This window comes from Pantherophis guttatus, chromosome 6 (assembly GCF_059756535.1).
Source record: "Pantherophis guttatus breed Tessera chromosome 6, ASM5975653v1, whole genome shotgun sequence".
NCBI classification, from domain to species: Eukaryota; Metazoa; Chordata; class Lepidosauria; order Squamata; family Colubridae; genus Pantherophis; species Pantherophis guttatus.
Genome location: NC_142068.1, coordinates 60,572,579 through 60,595,272, shown reverse-complemented (window position 1 = coordinate 60,595,272; position 22,694 = coordinate 60,572,579). Strand labels below are relative to the sequence as shown.

At 41.7% G+C, this 22,694-nt stretch overlaps 1 protein-coding gene across 34 annotated transcripts in view; it reads left to right on the top strand.

Annotated features, from left to right (window-relative positions):
• Positions 1-22,694, top strand: part of CTBP2 (C-terminal binding protein 2) — a 257,292-nt gene that overhangs the window by 60,223 nt on the left and 174,375 nt on the right. The window contains exon 2 of one of the 34 annotated variants that reach the window (XM_087871605.1): positions 15,725-15,889. The exons of the other annotated variants lie outside the window; for them this stretch is intronic. The gene's annotated coding sequence lies outside the window, so the exon portion shown is untranslated. The remainder of the gene's footprint in view (positions 1-15,724; positions 15,890-22,694) is intronic. 34 annotated transcript variants of the gene reach the window in all.

Below are 22,694 nucleotides of genomic sequence, written 5' to 3'. Positions count from 1 at the left end.
GTCTCTCAAGGAATAATAATTTAAAACTAAAATGTCAAGTACCATTGTGAATCTTAGCAAGGCAAGAAAAAAATAATATACCAAAGTGGAAAGAAAGAAGACAACATAAATTATGATCATTCCTCAACAGGTGAATTCTGTTAATGCTGTGTGTAAATTTATGAAGTACTGGGATACTGGAAATTCTTTTAGTATTCACTATTGCAAATGAAATGCTACCTCAAGTGTGATCATTTCATTCACAAGTAGAATGTTTATGAGTGTATCAGTAAACAGAATAAGTGATGCCCAGATTGTCTTTTGCCGTTATCCCTAGTAGTCTTTTTCAGAAATTTAGAGAGAAAGGAATACTCTGAGCTATTATGGCACCAGTGTCATTCTCCTTGAACCCCAGGTTTTGACATTGATATCTGCAAAGTTTTACTGTACGCTATCAGGAATTCTAGATAATTATCCATGCACAGATAGATAAGCCAGAGTGGGAGAATAACTATGGTTGTGCTAGAATAGGGCCACAAAACTACTATTTTAAACCTATGGAGACTGAACAATCTGTGCACATGCTATCTTTTCCTCCAGTGATTTATATACTTTTTCTCTTCTTATAATTTTTTACTTAGTGTTTACTTCTGCCCTGAGACCCTTTGAGTCTATACTTGGTTGTTTAGCGAGTGGCTGTGTCTTTCCAAAAGACATGTCACTACAATTTCTAAACGTTCTAACTATAAACTGTAGTCCAGCAACATCTTTTTTATATCCAATATGTTTTTTAAAGAAAGTCTAATCTACAGATATATAAAACACCTTTCTTCTATAGTACAGGTTCTGAAACTTCAGAAAAATCTAAATCTATTTAGTATATTTATATAATATATTTTAAATTACATTTTCTCCCTTGGTCTTTACCCCGTAGAGGGTATTCCGATCAAGTTTTTGATCTTGTGGAAAAATTAAAACTACTTTAAGGAGTTACTTTAAATCCTAAAGGAGGTGCAATCCTGCTGTTTCCTGGAGAACATGACTTGGAAAATGGGTTATGTAGTTCTCATTCTTATCATAGAGGGCAAGTAAATGTAACTCAGGGTCAAACGGTTGGGTTTTTAGTGTTCTCTGAACTTTTTTTCTTGCATACATTTCATTACCACTGTTGGAGACATCAGTGCTCTGACACAGGGAAATGAGATTTGTTGGATGTTTAGATATAGTTACTCGCCCTATCAGCCTCATTAAGATTGGTAATAATGTGTTGATTTGAGATATTGTTTCTTCTTTAATTGGCATGCTGTTAGCTGGTGCTTATTGTGGTGGTTATAGCTGTTGATTCCTGCTTATCTGGATGTTGGTTAAGAGATGTGAGGTAAAGGTAGATGTGCTCAGGGCTGTTTGACCCTTTTGAATGGCTTGTTTGTTTATTAAATAGATTTTCATCTTGCTTTTATTACTTTATAAATAACTCAAGGCGGTGAACATACTTCATACTCCTTTCACCTCCTGTTTTCCACATAACAACAAACCGTGGGTTGGGCTGAGAAAGAGTGATTGGCCCAAAATCATCCATCTGGCTTTTAAAATTCAATAAATGGGGTTTATTTCTATATGTGTCAGCTAGGCAAAGTAGACCCAATAAATAGTACAACCAGGAGTACTAGTTTTCTCTTTGTTGTAAGGTTACATTAACAGAATGTTGCAAGACTGAAGGTATTCCTCTTCCTCCCCCTTCCCTCCCCCCTTTCTTTTACTCTCTGGGAAATAAGGGAGAGTCCTTTGTTAAAGGTTTCATGTGCCCTCCCTCCTTTGGGCTTGAAACAGAACAGAATAGACTAACAGAGTTGGAAGGGACCTGCTTATGCAAGAAACCCTACACCACTTCAGACAAGTGGTTGTCCAATCACTTTTTCCAGAATCCCAGCATCTTTTTTACATTGTGGTGACCAAAGCTGAATGCAATATTCCAAGTGTGGTCTTACCAAGGCATTATAAAGTGGTATTAACACTTCACATGACCTTGATTCTAACCTTATTAATGCAGCAACAAATTCTAAGGTGGATGGGGCTGAGGCATCTTTTACATGCTGGTTGTCCCATGTGCAGTTCTCCCTTCTGTTTCCCAAGGCCATTCCCACATACCACTACAATATGTCTGTTGGTGGATTTGTCGGAGTGTCAAGCTCCTAGAATTTATTTTTTTCATTTCTTTATTGGATCTAAAATTTCTACAATCTCCTGGTTAAAATTGTGATTGAACTTGTTTGTGTGAAAATTAAAGAATCTTCATCATGTCTTTTGATGTTCATGGATGCATTTTGTTAACGTTCTATCTGTTCTACATAGTGGTTTTTGCAATATGATTCCTCTTTTGGTTTCCTTTTTTTAAACCTTTGGGTTTGGGTTTGCTCAGGAATGCTGTTGAATGTGGGCTGCATGATGGTTTCTAAGATGTTTTTGATATATGAAAGAATTATATCTTTCACAGATTATGACAATTGTGCTGTGGCCAATTGTGTGGCTAGATCCTTTTTAATGAAATTGTGGGAATATCTGTTGCACTGAAAAAAGCTATACTATATGTAACCTATATATGATTGAAATTATATGTGTATGATTGCAATATATATCTCTCTGTGTGTAAATTATATAAAAGATCTATATATAAAACATATAATTTTATACATAAGTTTATATAATAATTTCTGAAGTTCTTCAGTAGACTTGTTTGTTTGAAGAGGTTTTTACAGAGCCTCTTTTGTGTGCTGATGGGTTGTTACTGTGGCTATAGAGTCCTTGTTCAGTCTGGGTTTCATTGTCACAGCTTTGTAGTTAGCTGTTGTTTTCTCTGTAGATGAGAATGTAGACTGTTATTGTCTTTTTCTCTTGTGAATTTGATTCCATCAAATCTTTTGTATGTGTTGTTTTATGATTACGATGAAATGGCATCAACACAACAGAACTGTATTTTGTATACATGTGTGGGAAAGCCATCTTTAAAATTTCAGAAAAAAAGAACAGTAATCAACATTTTAAAATGGTAATATAATCACCTCCAATAAATAATCTAATTAGTTATTAAGATTAAATACCAAAATAGACAAAAACATAATAAAAACCCAAGCAAATAAATTCCTAACATGCTAAATTGATACAAATCACCTAAACATATCACATTTATATTTAATAACAAATTATCAAATTACACATAATTATTTGTCTATTCTGGTAAATTACTATGAAATCTATGCCAAACTGAAACATATTATGTCATTTTTTATTAGTATTAAAAATAGTCTTTTGAGAACTTGATAAGTTACATATTTTTGGAAACTCTTTTTTTGTATCTGGAGTAGGAGCACTTTTCCAGTCTCTCAATATAATTCACTTGGTTGTTTTCCACACCCCAATATAACAGGAATTAAATGGTCAGATTCCATGATTTTGGATTGTAATTCAAAATAACATTCACATTGTTAACATGAAAACAGTTACCCATACATCTTATATATGTTATGTATGTTAACAAATATGCCAAAAAGAAACCATCTTCATCCATTGATCTATGCTTTTCTGAGACATAGTGATGAACTCAAGGAGCCCGCTCATTAGTGGTCCAATTCTTAGAAAAGAGTTGAGTATTCTCTTTATAGTAGTAGTAGTAGTAGTAGTAGTAGTAGTAGTAGTAGTAGTAGTAGCCATGGAACCTTCTATGTCTACAACATACGTATGGGTGTATCTTTTCAATTCCACTTTCCCCTTCTTTATGCATATTCTCTTTCATTTTTCTCCCATTTTTTCTCCCTCTCTTTTCTTTCAATTAAAACTTTTTAATTAGTTTATCAAAGTATAAAACACAAAGAAAAAAAACATGGAAAAGTAAGAAGAGAGGAAAGGAAAAAGAGGATATAGTGCAAAGGGAGAAAAAAAAGGCACCAACTACCAACTGTCTTTGACACAGTCAAAAGTAACAACATTACAACTACAACATTTTGCTTTTACACAGCAATATGTACAAGCCATTTTCCTACACGCTGCTCGGACACTCCTCAGAATGGGATACGATCACTCCTATTCGCACAGCTGAGTGTCAATCAAATCCCTCTGGAGCTGCATCCACCTCACTTCCTGCTTCCTCCTCAGACTTTTTCACTCAGCCATTGCAATAGCATCGAGTGTCTGTTCTCTTGATTACATTTCGTTCTTAATTTAGTTTTTACTTTACTGAATTGGCTAAATATTATTTATTTACTGTTTAAAGGTGCTGCGCTTCGTTTGCCTTCGCTTGGAGAGGTTTTAAGCGCGTAGCGGCGGTTCGGGGCTCCGGCCGCCGCTTGCGGCTTGGCTTGGCTGGCGCTTTAATTCTAACTATTTTTCCCGCCATTTGCCGCCATTGCCGCCATTTTGCTGCCAGTCACTTTGCGAGGCTCCAGTTTGCCTTAGTGGCCATTTGATCGATCGGCTTGAGTCCCTGCCGGCTGGCATACTCATCAGCTGTCTTGAAAATTGTGACTGCTCCCTTTGCTGCAGCTTCAGTCCGGCCGCAGGCGCTTTGTTTCGCCTGGCTTAGGACTTCTGGAAATTCGCCTCGCGGGCCGCCATTTTGGGCCCTGATCATCGGCACCGCTTTTGGATCTCCGTGGCCATAGCGACCTGGGCTTTGGTTTCCAGGGTCGCTAGATTGCTGGCAGGTGGGGACGCTGTCCTGCTCGTACCTGCAATTCACAACGGCCTGCAGAGGGGTGCCTGAAAGTTCCAGGGAAGTACATATTGCTTAAATTAATTTACATTCTTATTTAAAAAGAAAAGAAAAGAAAAGAAAAAGGGCCGTTGCCTTGTTATATTGATAGATTGGTTTTGGTCGTAGATACTTAGTGCATTTATTACAAACATAAAAAATAAAAAAATAAAATTAAATAAAATAATAATAATAACAGAGCATATATATATATATATTACAATTTATATTACTAATATTCAATCATATATATAGAATTGATAAGTTTCTATTTACAATTAATTAATTAATTATTTAATAATTCATTAGGGGATTGATCATGGATGACAGGGAGGAAGGTGCCCTTTCTTCTGATATGGACAGGAGTCCCTCTCCCTCCCCAGTACCTTCCCCTAGACAGCTCAGGGGGAAGAAATCTAAGGCTTCCAGGCAGACAAAGTCCTCCAAATCTGCCACTGCAGATAAAGATGCCCAAAGGAGGCATAAAGCATTAGAAAAGCAGTTTGCTAAGGCCAGGCAACGGGCCCAGGACTCTGGTCAAGGACCAATTCCTGAAGGCTTGAGCCATGAGGTGACCTGTGAGCCCTCGGCCTCTCATAATGTAGAATTGTTGGTCAGTGGTCTGAGGGAGGATGGCCCATCAACCTCTCAGGAGGCTCCAATGTCTGCGACTAATCAGTCAAGGGCCAGTGTTAGGTCCCGCTCCTCTAGTTTTGCAAGCCATTTTTCTCAAGCTTCTAGGCCAGGCCCTGAAGCTACCTTTACATCCACTGCAGCCGGCCTCCGCCCTGAAGCGGGCCCAGGGTTCCCTCAGCCTGTGGATTTTCAGTCCTTTTTTACTCAGGCCATGTCCCATATGTATCAAATGGGGTTGCAACAAGCCACTGGTGCCTTCCCTGCTCCTACGTGCCCTACTACTTCTGCCTTTTCCATGCATCCCCCTGGTGCACAACATCAGCAGCAATCTGTTGCCTGTAGCCTTGTGCCTGAATCAGCCCGGGAGGACGATTTCCTAGAAGATTTTGAGATGTCAGAGGATGAAGAGATTCAGGACAAGCCGGCCTTTCCGGGACTATTTAAGCCTTCTTTGTTTCGCTCTCTCCTACGCAAGGCAAAAGCTGCCACTAATATGGAGTCCACTCCTCTTCAGGGTTCCTCTTCTTCTACTCCATCTGGTCCCAGTAGTAACTTGTTCAATTTACCTCAACCGGATGAGGATTTTGTTCCCTGTCCGGATCTTTTTTGCCAGGTTGTTCAAAAGCCTTGGGACCGCCCCGCCTCGTCGTCAGGTCCGAATTCATTTGATCGAAAGCTCTATGCTTCGGCTCCTGCGCTGGATGCCCTTTTGCAGTTGCCTACAATTGATGATCCGGTGGCGAGTCTCACATCGTCTTCCATCCTGGTAGGTGAGGCGGGGGATGGCCTCAAGTTTGAGGACAAACGGGCCGAAATGGGTTTTCGTAAAACACACCAAGCGGCGGCTTGGGCCATTCGTGCTGCAACCTCTTCATCATTTTTTAATCGGGCGTCGCTGGTGTGGTTACGTCAATTGAAGGACAGACTTCCCCCGGAGGATGCACGATTACAGCAGGACCTGGCCAAACTGGTCGCAGCTGCTGAATATTCAGCTGACGCGTCCTTGGACGCAGCCAAATTCGCTTCCCGGGCCTTAGCTTCGACAGTATCTTCAAGACGTCTCTTGTGGCTCCGTAACTGGAGAGCTGACGCCAAGTCCAAGTGGCGCTTGACTGTGGCCCCTTACAAAGGCCCTGCCTTATTTGGCTCATCCCTGGACTCTGTGCTGGTCGAGAATAGGGATAAAAAGAAGGTGTTACTCACGTCTTTCCGACGTCAGGATAGGCGCTATGTACCTTATAATCGTCAGCCCTTTCGTCAGGAGCAGGGCGCCGGGGGCGCCTCTTACTACAGATCTTCGCAGTCTCAGTACCAGCCAACTTCGGACAGGGCGCCCTTTCGTGACCGCGGCCGCCGACAATCCAACTTCAGGCAACCTTTCAGACAGTCGGCGGGCCGTTTTTCCAGGCGCGGTAAGTGACTCACCGCCTCTGGTCCCAATCGGGGGCAGGCTCCAAGCATTCTCTCACCAGTGGTCAACTACCACATCGGATGCCTGGATTGTCCAAACTGTAACCGAAGGGTTACGTTTGGAATTCACCACCATGCCACAGGACTTTTATCTTCAATGCCCTTAGCCTCTTCAGCCGGAGAAGCGGTCTCTTCTGTTGCTCGAAATTCACCATCTGTTGCAAATCCAGGCCATAGAACAGGTTCCATTGTATCAACTCAACACCGGCTTTTATTCAACACTATTCCTGGTACCGAAATCCTCGGGCGATTGGAGAGGCATTTTGAACCTTCGACGTCTCAATCAACACATCTTGTACCGTCGGTTCAAAATGCATTCCCTCAAGTCTCTGCTGGGCTGCATTCATCGGGGAGATCTGATGCAATCTGTAGATCTAAAGGAAGCGTACCTGCACGTCCCCATTCATCAGTCGCACAGGAAGTTCCTCCGGTTTGCGTTTGGAGACCACCACTTTCAATATCGGGCTATGCCATTCGGCCTTTCGTCCGCTCCGAGGACGTTTACAAAGTTGCTAGTGGCAGTAGCGGCGTCGCTCAGAGAGGTTCCTGTTCGTCTGGCATGTTACCTCAACGACATTTTGATCCTGTCGTCTTCTCCCGAACAGGCGACCCAGGACCGGGAGCTAGTACTTCAGTCCCTTCAAGACCACGGGTTCACTTTAAATCTTGCCAAAAGCCATCTTGTTCCCACATCGAGTATCCTACATCTCGGAGCAACGATAGATTCGACACTGTGTGTGGTCTCCCTATCTCCCGACAGACAAGCCAGCATTCGGGAACTGACATCTCAAGTCTTACTACGCCGGACTGTGACCTTAGACATTGTTCCGTGGGCGCGTTTCCATCTTCGTCGCCTCCAATGGTTCCTGCTCCCTTACCAGAGACAAGGTCGAGCGGAGTCTCTTCTCAAGGTAAAGGTTCCAGCTCCCGTTCGCCTTTCCCTGAGGTGGTGGCTGTCTCCGGCCCTCAACAAGGGTTCCCCCTTTCTGGAACCAGCTCGGATGGTGTTGACCACGGACGCAAGTCTGCGAGGCTGGGGGGCTCATCTCGACCGTCAGCTAGCCCAAGGTGCCTGGTCGTCGGCGGAAAAGCTGCACAATATAAATTGGCTAGAGCTCAGAGTGGTCCGTCTCGCCCTGATACACTTCAAACGCCTTGTATATCGCCAGGACCTTCTGATTCTAACGGACAATGTGGCCACCAAGGCCCATATCAACAAACAAGGGGGGACCCGCTCCTGGACACTAATGCAGGAGACGGAGCGTCTTCTGTCATGGGCGGAGCTCCACCTCTCGTCGATAAAAGCCGAACACATCTCGGGGACTCTCAATCGAGAGGCAGATTGGCTCAGCAGAGACCAAATAGATCACGCCGAGTGGAGGTTGGACCCCGGCTTGTTCCAGGACCTGTCCAGGAGGTTCGGCCTTCCCCTAGTGGACCTGTTTGCGACGGCTCAGAACACCCAATTGCCGAGATTCTTCTCCCGCTATCCATGTCCAGCAGCGGAGGGGCTGGATGCTCTTCGGAGTCAGTGGCCCCGGGGCCTTCTTTATGCCTTCCCTCCCCTTCCTGTCATCTCCAAGGTCGTGCGGAAGGTCATTCACGAACGGGCGAACCTTCTACTGGTAGCACCGTATTGGCCCCGTCGAGAGTGGTTCGCCGACCTCAAGAACTTGTCGGTCGAGCCACCGTGGAGGATTCCACCCGACAAGATAGTACTAACTCAAGGAGCCATCCGTCATTTGGAACCAGAATGGCTTCGATTAGCCGTGTGGCATTTGAACGCATAAAGCTCATCAAGGACAATCTGTCTGACGACGTTATCTCCATTATTCAGGCATCTCGAAGACCATCAACAATTCGTATTTATAACGCCTCATGGACTGCCTTCACGAGATGGTGCGGGGATCGTCACGTAGATCCCACAACAGCTTCTGTTCCGGACATTCTGTGTTTTCTGCATGCGGGATTCTCCAAGGGCTTGGCTCCCGCGGCTCTACGCCGACAGGTGGCGGCTCTGGCGACTGTCCTGTCAGGAGAATCTCATGTTCCTTTGTCTCAGGACCCCAGGATCCGTTCCTTCCTCCAAGGGGTCTCAAACTTGCGGCCTCCGCCGATTCACCGCTACCCCACTTGGGACCTTACCTTGGTGTTGCAGGCCCTGACGGGTCCACCGTTCGAACCCATCGCTTCGTCCAGTCTACGCTACTTGTCTTTTAAGATGGCCTTTTTGTTGGCAATAACTTCAGCGCGCAGAGTATCTGAAATTGCTGCCTTGTCCATGAGGAGTGATCTCTGCATCTTCTATCCTGACCGGGTTGTTCTACACCTCGACCCGGCTTTTATTCCTAAAGTGAATACTCGCTTTCATCGAGCCCAAGAACTCGTCTTGCCTAACTTTTGCCTGAACCCGCGTCATCCTGCTGAGAAGCGGTGGCATACTTTGGATGTGCGACGGGCATTGAGAAGATATCTTAAAAGGACTGCCCCTTTTCGAAAGACTGAGGCTCTGTTGGTGTCCTTCCTTCCCTCTTCCCTGGGCCAGAAGGTTTCTTCATCTACAGTAGGAAGGTGGCTCAAAGCCTGTATATCCAAGGCATATGACTTAAGAGAGGCCCCTGTCCCGGGTGGTATACTGCCCCATTCTACTCGTAGCGCCGCAACCTCTGCGGCTTGGGCTACCCAGGCTTCGGTAGATGATATTTGCTGGGCAGCCACATGGTCTTCCCTTTCATCCTTTGTAAGTCACTATAGGCTGGATAAGTTTGCTTCTGCAGATGCTGCCTTTGGCAGAAGGGTATTACAGGCTGTAATCTCTCCCCAAGACCAGTCTACGGCTTAAGTCCCCCCCTTCTTCTCTAACTTGGATATGTCCCATTCTGAGGAGTGTCCGAGCAGCGTGTAGGAAAATGGTCGTTGCTTACCTGAACGACCCTTTGGTACACGCTGCGAGGACACTCCGTCCCTCCCTTTTTTCTTGGCCGTGCCTGGCTTTGGTGGAGGTCTGCTTTTTCTCCCTCTGTAGCTGTCTGCTTCCTGTGGGTCTACCTGATGGAGTTTCTCGCGGTTGATCCTGCTGCTATTGAACCAAGTTGTCTTCGTGAAAAGTCTGAGGAGGAAGCAGGAAGTGAGGTGGATGCAGCTCCAGAGGGATTTGATTGACACTCAGCTGTGCGAATAGGAGTGATCGTATCCCATTCTGAGGAGTGTCCTCGCAGCGTGTACAAAAGGGTCGTTCAGGTAAGCAACGACCATTTCTATAACAATAAGCCTGTCTAATTTACAAAAACAAAATGAAAGTTCTGTGTGATTGTGGGAGAGTCCAAGAATGGGATTGACAATGTCCTTTCTGCCCAGAGACTGAGTCATCAAACTGCAGTCACATTGCCTCTCTCTCTGGCTCCAGTTTTTGACTCAGTCTAGCCCGAGAGAAACACTTCGAAATTGGCTGGTCTACTGGACTGGACATTTTTCATCACTCTTAGACACTCCATTTCACATACATCAGAGTGGTATTTACAGCGCTTCGAGCGATTGAGAAAGGAGCGGTGGCTTGCAGACGCATGTTTCTTGCTACCGGTACGCCGGCTGTCACAGATGGATTGTGCTGGCTAATTTAGGGCTCTGTCACAGCCGCCTACTGCCTTTAGGTTCCAGGCAACCCCACCTTGGCTGGCTCCCCTGGGTTCGTCCCAGCATTGCCACCTGAGCCTGCGAGCTTCCTTTGAAGCCGTGTGTGTGTGCTGGCTCACCCGGTCTGTCCAGCGCGACTGCCACTGCCTTCAGCCCCTGCCACACTTAGAGCTAAGAGCAGTGTGAGTCACTGCCTTGGGGACCCTAGGCATCTCTTTGAATCACGGCATCAGCATTCGATTCAGGATTGCCAGTCCTGGGCTGCAACTAGAAAATGGCAGATTGTTCCAAGCCTGCTGGAGAAGCCTCTGACAGGGTGAGAACAGCTAGCAAACCTACAGCTGGGAAACAGGGATCAAAAGCCCCTTATGCTAAGAAACCTTCAAAGGCAGAGGAGAAAGATGCCAAGAGAAGGCAAAGGGCCTTGGAAAAACAGATCTCCAGGGCTGAGGCAGAGCGGAGGAGGCTGTCAGATCACTCCTTGACAGCTCCTGAAAGTTCCCGCCCTTTATTGCTTGCACCATTAGTGCTATCTAGCGATGCAGTTCCACAGGCTTGGTCACCAGATGGCACTGGTGAGTTATCTCCTCAAACAGCTCCACATAGCAACAAGGAGAATATTAGTGATCCTTTCTCCTGCATTGCTTCAGCAAGCTGTCAGCAACCTTCTATTAGTGGAAACTATGTACCTGAAGCCACATTCATGCCCATGGCTGAGGGCCTATGCTCTAGTGAGAGCCTGGAGGCTCGATTTACCACCAAGGCGCACATCAATCGCTGGGGGGGCACCTAGTCACAGTCCCTCATGAGCGAAGCGGCCTACTTGGGTACTTGGGCGGAGGAGCACCTCCTCTCCCTAAAGGCAGAGTACATCGCCAGGTCAACAAATGTGCAGGTGGACTGTTTGAGCAGGAACACAATTGACCACTCCGAATGGAAGTTTCACCCAGACATCTTCAGGGAGATGTCCCTGAGGTTCGGTCAACTGATTGTGGACCTGTTCACCTCCCTGGCAAATGCTCAAGTATTACATACTCATTTTATAGCAATAGCACTTATATACTGCTTTATAGTACTTTACAGCCCTCTCTAAGCGGTTTTACAGTCAGCATATTGCCCCCAACAATCTGGGTCCTCATTTTACCCACTTTGGAAGGATGGAAGGCTGAGTTAGCCTTTAGCCTGGTGGGATTTGAACTGGCAGCCGATAGTCAGCAGAAATGGCCTGCAGTACAGCACTCTAATCACTGCGCCACCGAGGCTCTTTTATACATAACATTTCTCTCTTTTCTGTACAGATAGTTCTTGGTTTACGACAGCAATTGGGACTAGAATTGTTGTTGCTAAACTACATGGTTTTAAAGAGTGATGTCAGGAATCTGCATTACTTAGTGATGGAAATTTCAGCCATCCCAGTTTGCTATTGTTAAGTGAGAAGCATGCAGGTCATTAGGTAAGGACCTCACATGACCATAACTTCTGACTTCTTGCCAGCTTTCCTATTGATTTAGCTTGTTGGAAACTGACACATTAGAAATTGTGAACATGTGACTGCAACTGGTTGCAATTTTGTAATTATGAGCAGCAATAGCCCAAACTACAATGACCTGTCGTATGTTTGTTCAGCACTACTTCCATTTTGAACCGTCATTGAATAAATGGTCATAACCCAAAGACTATTTGTAATTGTTAATGTATTTGAGTACATTGTCAAATGATGCTAAAATCACACCTAACAACTTAGGTTTTTTCTTCAAGATTTCTGGGGGAAGAAGGAATAAGAAGAAAAGAAAAACTCATTTTTTAAAAAATATTAATGGTTCTGAATTAATTAGTTACTGTTGTTATTTTACAGTATTTATTCTATTCTGTCACAAGATATAGAGGATCCTTCTGGATTGCTAAATCTGGATTAGTAGTCCAGCTGCAGCCCCAACATTGTTGGGCCATGACCAGTTCTAGCATTTATCTCTAAGCATCTTACATCTCTTTGAAAACAAGAGTCTACCAATACCAAGTCATATCATCCCAAATAGTTGGAAAATTACAATATACACACATGGATAAAAGATTATTGGATTTTCTTTGGATAGCTTTGGATTTGTCTTTTAATTAGTAGTTTATCCATCCAGCCAAATTAGTTAGTTTAGATATCCAGATGCCTATAATCATGGATTTCAGATAATAGCCAGCTCATTTTGGGAAGTCTTTAAATGTAGAAATAAGAAAGTAGTATACGACAGGATATTAATTTGTAATGATACACTTATATTGAAATATTTCAGGTTGTTAACTGCCTGGAGTTTAGATGTATTACCTCTGTTTTAGAGTACAAAAGAAGGTTGGAAATCTTTGATAGGAGCTTGATGATGAGAAAGAAATGTTTTTTAAAATGATGCCTTTGAAGCAACTCATAAAAGCAGAGCAAGCTGTGTGGTGTTGATTATTGCAATGCTGGGATTGTGATTGAGTAATGGACCATCAGGTGGATGCCCTTAACAAAATCTTTGAGAAATAGTTATTCTGCTGTGCATCTCTCAAGGTGTAAATATGTTTGCTTTAAAATAGAAAATGGCATTAGACAGTCACAAATCTTGCATCCATTAAACATGTGTTCACTGCTTTTGCTTTGACAGCCTTAAATGAGAGCTCTCTGGAAGAATGGGTGTACTTTAATTCCACTGAATAGAAATTGATTTGCAGTTTCAGACAACCTGCTAATATTGCTCACAGGACATTGTGTTCATTTTGCTTCCATTACAGCTCAATTTGTATCAGATTCTGTTCCAGTCCATTGTATTTAAACCTGTTCTGCAAGTTTAAATTTAGTGGATGCAGCTTGTACTCGTATAATAACATTATCCTGTGAATGGATTTTAAAATGGATTATTCGCAAGACAAGAAAAGTTGCAGCATTGCAGACCATTTTCCATGTCTGCCTTCTTACTTTGCTTGTAACAAGTGCCACCAGGAAATAAGTTGGATGAAATTCCAATCCTTTGCTGAAATAGGTCCCGTTGTATTTGTAAATTTATTACAAATGTGTGTAAGTAATTTGGCAGTAGTGGTACAAATTCAGTAAATGTGTGTGATATAGTTAGAACAGCAAATAAACACAATCTAAGTAAATAAAATACAATCTGTTTGAATTCCCAAAGTATGGATGAACCTGTTTGAAATGCTGTACCCAAAATGATACATTAACTTATCTGGATCAATGAGATGACAACCAAGGACAACTTACTACATATGTTGCATCAGTTCTGCAAAAAATACACTCTGATTTGCTTCTTGTGTGAAGATATCTTTGACATGTTTGGACGACTTTGGCTTTACAATCATTTATAGAAAATGTATCACTAGAAATAGTTTTCCCATCATTTCTAATATTACCTGGTTACCAATAGAAGTAAGGCTCAAGGTGTTTTGCCCCCATGGCTATAATGAGGCATGTCCAAATCATAGATACAAATCTGCCACATAACAGGGCATGTTGTGGAAGAGAGCACCTCTGTGGCTGACCTATCCAACTTCTTTGTTGAGGCACAAAACCCTAAAAGCTTGTCTGCACAGTACAGAAATTGAACTGCTCAATGTATAGGAAATGACTATGGATTCCCGTTTGATGAGCCCTTACATTTACACTCAGGGATATGGAATCTTTATGTATCATCCTGAGTAGCTATTGTTTGTTAGTGTATATGTCGGCTATGAGGCCCCTCACTTGTGGAGTGCCCCAGGGGTCGGTCCTCTCGCCTTTCCTGTTCAACATCTATATGAAGCCACTTGGGAAGATCATCCATGGTTTTGGGGTGCGGTATCAGCACGCTGATGATACCCAGCTTTTTATATCCACCCCAAACCAGCCCAGTGATGCCCTTGATGTGATGTCCCATTGCCTGGAAGCGGTACGGACCTGGATGGGGAGGAACAGGCTCTACTCAACCCCGCCAAGACTGAGTGGCTGTGGGTACCAGCATCTTGGTCCGATCGAGATCTTCCATCATTGACCATCGGGGGTGAGTTGTTAACCCCTGTAGATAGGGCTCGCAACTTGGGTGTCCTCCTGGATTCATGATTGTCTCTGGAAGATCATGTAACAACCGTGGTCAGGGGGGCATTTGCCCAGGTTTGCCTTGTACGCCAGTTGCGCCCTTACTTGGACCAAGATGCCCTACGCACTGTTACTCATGCGCTGGTCACTTCCCGTCTTGACTACTGCAATGCTCTCTACCTAGGGCTGTCCTTGAAAACCACTCAAAGGCTTCAGCTGGTGCAGAATGCGGCCGTGCGGGTTGTGATGGGAGCGTCCCAACACTCCCATGTTACACCCCTCCTGCGTAACTTGCATTGGTTACTGGTTGCCCTTCGGGTGAGGTTCAAGGTGCTGGTTATTACCTACAAAGCCCTTCATGGCCTAGGCCCGGGATATTTGTTGGACCCCTGGCAGCCAGCGACAATCCCCAATCGCCTGGTGCGTTCCCATAGACAGGGCCTCCTCAGGGTGCCGTCGGCCAGATAGTGTCTGCTGACGACCCCCAGGGGGAGAGTTTTCTCTGTGGGCGCACCCACCCTCTGGAACCAGCTTCCTTTGGAGCTCCGGATGGCTCCTGACCTTCGCTCGTTCCACCGCGATTTGAAGCCCTGGTTGTTCCGCAGCCTGGACTGATGGGTTTTTTTTTTAAAGAATTTTTAAATTGTTTTAAATTGGGATTTTAATTTTATATTGGCAGGAATTATGCATTTTACCATTGTGAGCCGCCCTGAGTCCTCGGAGATAGGGCGGCATACAAATTGCATAAAATAAATAAATAAATATGTGGGTAGAGGTGATAGATATTCTTCCTTTCATTCCCCAAAGGATCAGATGCTGGGTAATATTTTACACAGTAACTAAGTGGGCACACCAACATTATATCTGGGCCATTTAACTTCTAAATAAAATTATATCTTTCTTCCCCCCACCCCCCAAAATGGCTTTACAATAAGTATAAAAACCAAGTTCAGATGAGAATCAGCAAGACAAAAAAAGAAGTGTTAATTCCTCATATCTATTGTATACCTAATCTAAATTAGGATACTTCATATTTGCCATTTATATTGCTCAGATGGATCCATTTTGTCTGTATGTATTCTGGCCCTTAAGGGCTGAATAGTTCATGAGCTTTCTAGCTATTCTGAAAAACAGTGAGTCAAAAGTCAAGAAATTATCTTAAAGGTGCTTTTTCAGGAGGCAACTGGACTTTCTTGTTTTTTCTTCAGACGTTTTGCTTCTCATCCAAGAAGCTTCTGCAGCTCTGACTGGATGGTGGGGAATGGAAGGATTTATATTCCTTGCAGATAGCTGGTTATTTGCATTCTTTTAGCGTGTCGTTGAGACCACTTGGAGGTTTATCTGTGTCCTCAGGGTCTTCAAAGAAAAAGCAAGTAAGTACAGTTGCGTCCTGAAAAAGCACTGTTGGGACAACCATGACCTGGATGACTGAGTATCTCCATAGACGTCAAGAAATTATATTCTTCATTTCTAAAATTACTATGAACTTTTCCTGGAAATTGAGTATTTGTTTGTATTGTTAAGTAGAATTCCATGTCTGTGTATTGCAAGTAAAATGGAATTGGATGTGTGGCATCATTGGGAAATATATTATATTTCATGTCCTCGTTTTGTCTGTGTGTGTGTGTTAAAGTATGTTCTTACTCTGCACTAATCCTCAAGCAGCCAAAGAAATGACATTTATGCATATTTTATAATGTGATTTCTGTTGGCATATGGAGAAAACAAATCAATTTCTCAGCAGCGCACTGTTTAAAAGAAACAGCAACAACCTGTGGGATAAGTTGCAGAAGCTGTTAAAATTAATTATAAATGGCAGAAGATATAATGTTAGGCAGAGGAAAATGTGCCTAATGTGTAAAGAATATTAAACCTTGGTGCATAAAAGAATTGTCTGATTAGTTAAAAATTTATGATTTTATAAATGTCATAATATATTGAAACAACGTACAGTAAAGAGATCTTATTTTTGTTTGGATACTCATTAACAGTTTCATACCTTACATCAAATATTTGCAGCCATTTTCCTTCATGGAGGTTTTTTTTAAAAATGCGTGTACAAATGCTAATTTTCCAAAGTGAGCAGCAAATACCTCCAGTGAGTAGCAAAATTGGCCAGCTCTGTCATTTGAACTGTTTGAAGTAGGGATCTATGAGGTGAAAGTGTGTTGCTGTTGTGACCTCATCATTTTTCAAATGCTACTTTCTAAATATGGAAATATTTAACCAAGTAGATTAATTTGTAGGAGAAAGGGTTTACATGCTCCAGGATTACATGGTTGCACAGGCTACAAAAACAGCCAATGAGTGAATATTTCTGTGATCATCATTTAGCCAAACAAGGGAACGATACTCTGATAGATATATTCTAGTGTCATAATAAACCACCCTTTCCTAATCTGGTGCCTTCTAGTTATCTTGATTCTTGCATTTCAACATGGGTGCAGTCTACTCGTTTAAAAAGGTTAAGATTAAACTGTGCATGGACAGTATTCTTTGGCTCTTTCCTTATTAACCACAAATAATAGTTCCATCTATGATTTATTTAGTGTTATGCAGAAACAGGTAACTCTGGCTTGCTGCTTTTACCCTGTCAAAATCATGAGCTATAGTTTGCTCATGGTATATAACTAACTTCTTATCTAGCTTAAGAAGGAAACCATTCCAGAATTGCACAAATTACAAACGCAGACAATCTTTCCTGGTTTATTGAACCATTCACCCAAGCTGTAGACTTCTGTGACATATAAACATATTTGTTGTCAGTGTACAAATATTGGTATATTTACTTAATTGGTATATTAACATACGGTGTATTTCAGTAACATACTGTACTGACTTGTGTTTAATTTGTGTCTGGGTTATACCAGCTCAACTTGCAGATGGAAGCACATTGGGATGTTTTTTTCTCTTCCCATCCCAGTTCTTACTGGATAGAAAACTATATACCGTAGATGGGTTTTAAACTACTTGCTTTCAGGACATGTAATTTTGTATGTTCAACAAATTCAAGAGATGTGTGGAGGAGCTTTGCTCAGGTGAATTAGCCCCCATTTTATACATATGTGCAAAATAGGGCTTTCTGCATGTTGTGAATCTAGGCCTAATTTATGATAGATGACCTTTCTTTTTAAAGTGTACAAAAGGAACCAGGAAGAGGATTGTCTCTTACCTTGTAAATTGTATTGTATACAATTTAGCGCCCATTTTGAATCAATCTCATTTTCTAGTTCATGGACAAGTTTTGTTTCTGTTTTTGTTTTGCAACATTATGGAAGGATTTACCCTTGGCTTTTCCTGGATCTTTCTATTCATCACAATCAAAGGGAATAGTGCAAAGAAAATATATAAAGGGGCCCATGTATGGCCATCTCTCTGTCTCTCAGCAACATTGCACTTTCAGAACAGAACAAGACTAGATTTGGTGCAGTGGAAGAAGCCAGCTGGAGAAAGATCAAATTAAAAAATGAGATGAATGGGATTGTGGAGAAAAAAAATCCAGAAAAAATACTCCAGGGTGAACCTATGGCAATTGGGCAACCCCTCCGAATATTATTGATTCTTCCATTTTTGACCTGTCTCTATTTTGATTATATGATTCAGAGTGGAGCTACTGTATTGTTAAGGACTTGGAAAGTATTCTAGTGAGAGAAGTTCCCTGAGGATGGGCTCCAGCCAAAAGCTTGGAAGACTAAACCTCTGGTCCCGGTAACCGACCCAAGATTGGTTCCTGCAACTTAGAAAGTATTTTAGAAGCCATAATCTTCCTACTTTGATTTTGCAATCCCAGTCAATCCTACAGCCTTCTCTCATGGATTCAATTAGGCCTAAGATCACTTAGGCTTTTTTAAGATCAGCCAAGGCTAACTAGTTTTCCATCTAAATGAAAAGGAAAACCATTTTTACTAATAAAAGAACATGACTAAGATGAAAAACAGTGCTATTTCCCCTATTAGTGCCAATAGTGTAAGAGAGACTTTAAATTTAGGTAGGTTGTTCATTTTTATGAAATGCTTGGCTTTCATTATTAACAATAAAATCTTTATTTGACTCATTTTTAGTTCAGTATAGCTGTGATAGTCTACTTTCAATTGCAACTCCTCCATATATGATTTCCTGTGGAGAAAGTGGTATTTCTAACTCCTGGAATTAAAAAGTTACCAATCTGTGATGACTGGGATTCTATTTGCTTTTGTGGGGATGCTGGTATATTGCCTTATTTGCGATATAGCATCTCTTTCGCTAAACAACTATTTCCACATTTTTATGTTGCCCACTCTGTAGATTTTTCGTTTCACCACTGAAGGAGACATGGAATTAATATGGATTTATGAAAAGTATTCTCTCTATCTTCAATTGGGCACAAAAGGTGACATCTGGGAAATACTTCCTTTTTTGCAATCCTATACCATATTGTAAACAGCTGTTGTGTAAGAAGCTGTTGGGTAAAAGTAGTATATATTACTGTTCAGGTTGCAGACGAGTAGATTTTAACAAGAAACCTTTTAAGTTTAACCCTCTTTCAATAAAGGCTTTATTTGTGGGATACACAGATGTTATTGGCCTATTTCAGGAACAGCAAAATCTGATAGCAAAGGTATCAGAGCACAAACACTCTTAAAATGATTTAATTTATAGGAAATGAATTGTAAGTATAATATAAAACTGGAAGTGGGGAGTGGACAGGAAGAATTGCCATGACGTTTGTATCGAAAATTGCATGTTGAGTAAATCTCTTGAAAAGTTGCATGGGTTTTTACTATCAGGCAATACGGTTGCTACTTTCCCTTCCCCCAACATAGACTTTGTGTATATGCAGGCACGGTTTAAACAAGCATCTTTTGGAATGACACCTCCATCTTCTGCCTGCTGCACTTGGCAGTATGTGAGATCTAATTATATGCCTTGTGATGGCATTCATCATTCTCGGGATTTTACATTTCCTGTTTAGACACTCAGGTTTATGAATGTAATTGTTTGGTTGGAACATCTTCAACGTATTAAGGACGGCAACATTTGAAGAAGTCTTAGATCATAATATTTCAATAATTGTAACATTAGAAGAAGTCTTGAAATATAAGAAGCCATGAGATTGACAGATTTGTTCCAACTGCAAAAACATGCTTTGAGCTCAGGGAAGTATTAAGAAGAAATTCAGATTGGCTTCTCCCTGACTCTCTTGGGCATAAGGGGAAGGAAAGGGAAAAAATAATCAGAATAGAGCTGGAGGGAAACACGGAGGTGTTCTAGTCCAATCCCCTGCTCACGCAGGTGACCCTATACCTGTGATGGCAAACCTATGGCACGCGTGCCACAGGTGGCACGCAGAGCCCTCTGCAGGCATGCAAGCCATCATCCCAGCTAAAGCTCCATCATGCATGTGCGCGTGCCTCCCACCAGCCAGCTGGTTTTTGGGTTTCTGCCGTGCATGCGCAGGGACAGGGTGCATGCGGGATACACGTACACGGGGCAGGGTACACACACAGGGGTCACATATGCATGCGCGGGGGCAGGGCACACGCAGGGGGGTTGCGTGCGCATGCTCAAGGGCAGGGTGCATGTGGGGGTTGTGCGCGCATGCATGGGCCATATGCAGGGGGTTGCATGCACGGGGGGCGCATGGGGGTCGCATGCACATTGCATTATGGGTGCACGCGCACACCTGCTTTTGGCACACGGTGCTGAAAAGGTTAGCCATCACTGCCCTATACCATTTCAGACAGGTGGCTGTCCTGTCTTGTCTTAAAAACCTCCAACGATGAAGCACCTAGTTAATTGTCCTCACTGTTAGGAAGTTTCTCCTTAATTCCAGCAATCTTTGCTGTAGTTCTTCAGTTCCCATTAGTAATGAGTAGGGCTTAGTGTGTATGAGTAGTGTGCTTGTGTTTTGTTGCCTTTCTTAGCACGCATAAAAAAAAATACTGTCCTATTTTGTCCTCCCCATTTCTTTTTTTCTTCTCTTTTTAACTAAAGTTACTGGAAGCAAATTTTTGATTTGTAAGAATTATGGAGAATTAAAAAATTAAATTATTAAAAGCCTCTTTTGTTCCTTACATCTGTTCAATCTTAAATAGTTTTTAAAACTTTAGAGGTATTGTTATATTTTTTTCACATGCATATTCTTTTTAATATTCAAACTTATTAAATATAGTACCCCATTTCATCTTACAAAGAAAATAATTTGGATCATTTTGAATGAGTTATAAATTAAGCATATGTTATGCTTTGTACTACTTATTAAAGTCGTATGATAATATGATAATATGATTATAATGTATAGCAAAAATTTGGGCTTACGATCATAGTGTTATGATTTGATACATATGAAAATGCCTGAAGAAAATAATACTGCTCATTTTTGGAGACAGTTATTTCTGACTTTTCTATGATATAACAATTAAGTCTGGATTGCCATTTGTATATATTGAAGTCCAAGATGTTCTTTATATTTCATGTATTTGCATTCCAGTCTGTGGTTCAGCATTTTCTCTTGAGCAAATAAACTTGGCTCAGATCATCTTAGTTTTTTTTTTTTTTTAATATTTCACAGTCAACCAAGAGGCTTATAAAATATTAAAGGCCAGCAATCAACTTTTTTAATTCATGAAAAGGTCACTTAAGTGGGTAAATATGAATACTCCTACATATCTATTGCACACACATTAATTTACCGTTCTGCACTGGTTGGGGAAGATTTTCATATCTGTCAGGCTTGGAACGTAACTACCCACCCTTCACCATTTGACATACTAAAAACAACTTAGTTTTGTTTACATTATTTGAGCATCCTAGATATGTTGAAATTAGATTGGTCAGTTTTCAAACCATAGAAAATCTAAGTAAAAGAGATTAATTCTAAGCAAGAGGTTGGATTAATTCTGGTGAGTGTGGGTGTGCTTAAAAAAATACATTCTCTTTTATGTTGATTTGCACTGGAATCGAGTGAACAAGTGTACAAATCAACAGTTTCTATGCCAGCACATTCACATTCTTTTTCATCTTGGTTCAGTGGCAAATAATAAGTAACCTGACCAGAGACAAATGAAATGTGGAAGAGTCCAACTGTGGCAATTAATTTGTTGAGAATAACCCTTCTTAAAACAACTATATCCTCAATTCAGGTATTAGGAAGTAAGGTTTATATCTTGGAAATTCAGCAGAGACAATTGTCTTTTTATGCTAACATGATTAATTGTCTCACAAATTCAAGAATGTCTGTGTCTAATAAACCATTTTCAAGAAGACAATTGTACTATATACTTTTTTTATTTCATTTTTCTCTGCCATGTAGTTTACTATGTCCTCCCAACCAAATTCACAGACTTTATGGCATAATAAATTTCTTTATTTTTCAACGTTCCAAAAAGTTCTCTTCTGTTTTTTCTCATATTTATAGCAGACAATAAATTTAACAGATGATAAATTGTACTTTATTTTCATCAGACTATTATTGCAGTGTTAATGTTAGGTGTAGAAGAAAAACTATATATTAAAGTATACATATATCACTCCATTAACAATACTTTTTAATTGTGTATTCTCCTGAGTTACTTAAGTTTGTTCATTAAGGAACCATTCAGAAGCATTCTTTTCATGTTTAAATCATTGCTAAATAAAGGTTCAGGATTTTAATCTTAGGTTATATGCAATTTCGTTGTGAATTTTTTAAATTATATGACAGTTTTCCAATTAATTAGAAATGCAGAGCATCAGATAATATTGGGACATAAATCACATTATTGTAGTTTGATCATTAATAAATCAATATGATGAAAATAACATTCTCTTCTCATTTCCCCATAATATTTCCAACAAAACATTTCCCTATTTCAAAACATGTCTTATTTTAGCATAGTTTTTATTATTCTCCTTGAACATGGGGCCAGCAGTCAGGAATGGGTTAACTCTGTCAGATATCCTAGGACTGAATTTGCAAGCTGTTAAGCTCCTCCTCTTCCTCTTCCTTCCCAGCTTTCAGACTCAGTCCGATCTGGATAGAATTTTTTTTGCTGAGCTGCCCATTCTTGACTGCTTGGATATTCACATCGGCTCCCAAGACATTGGTTGAGCCAGTTCCAGCGTGAAGGGTTTGTTCCCGATCCTGCTGAGAGCCGCTTGTCGGCAATTCTGCACTGAGGGCTCCCAGACTTCTGGTAGAGCCCTCAACTTACCAGCGCA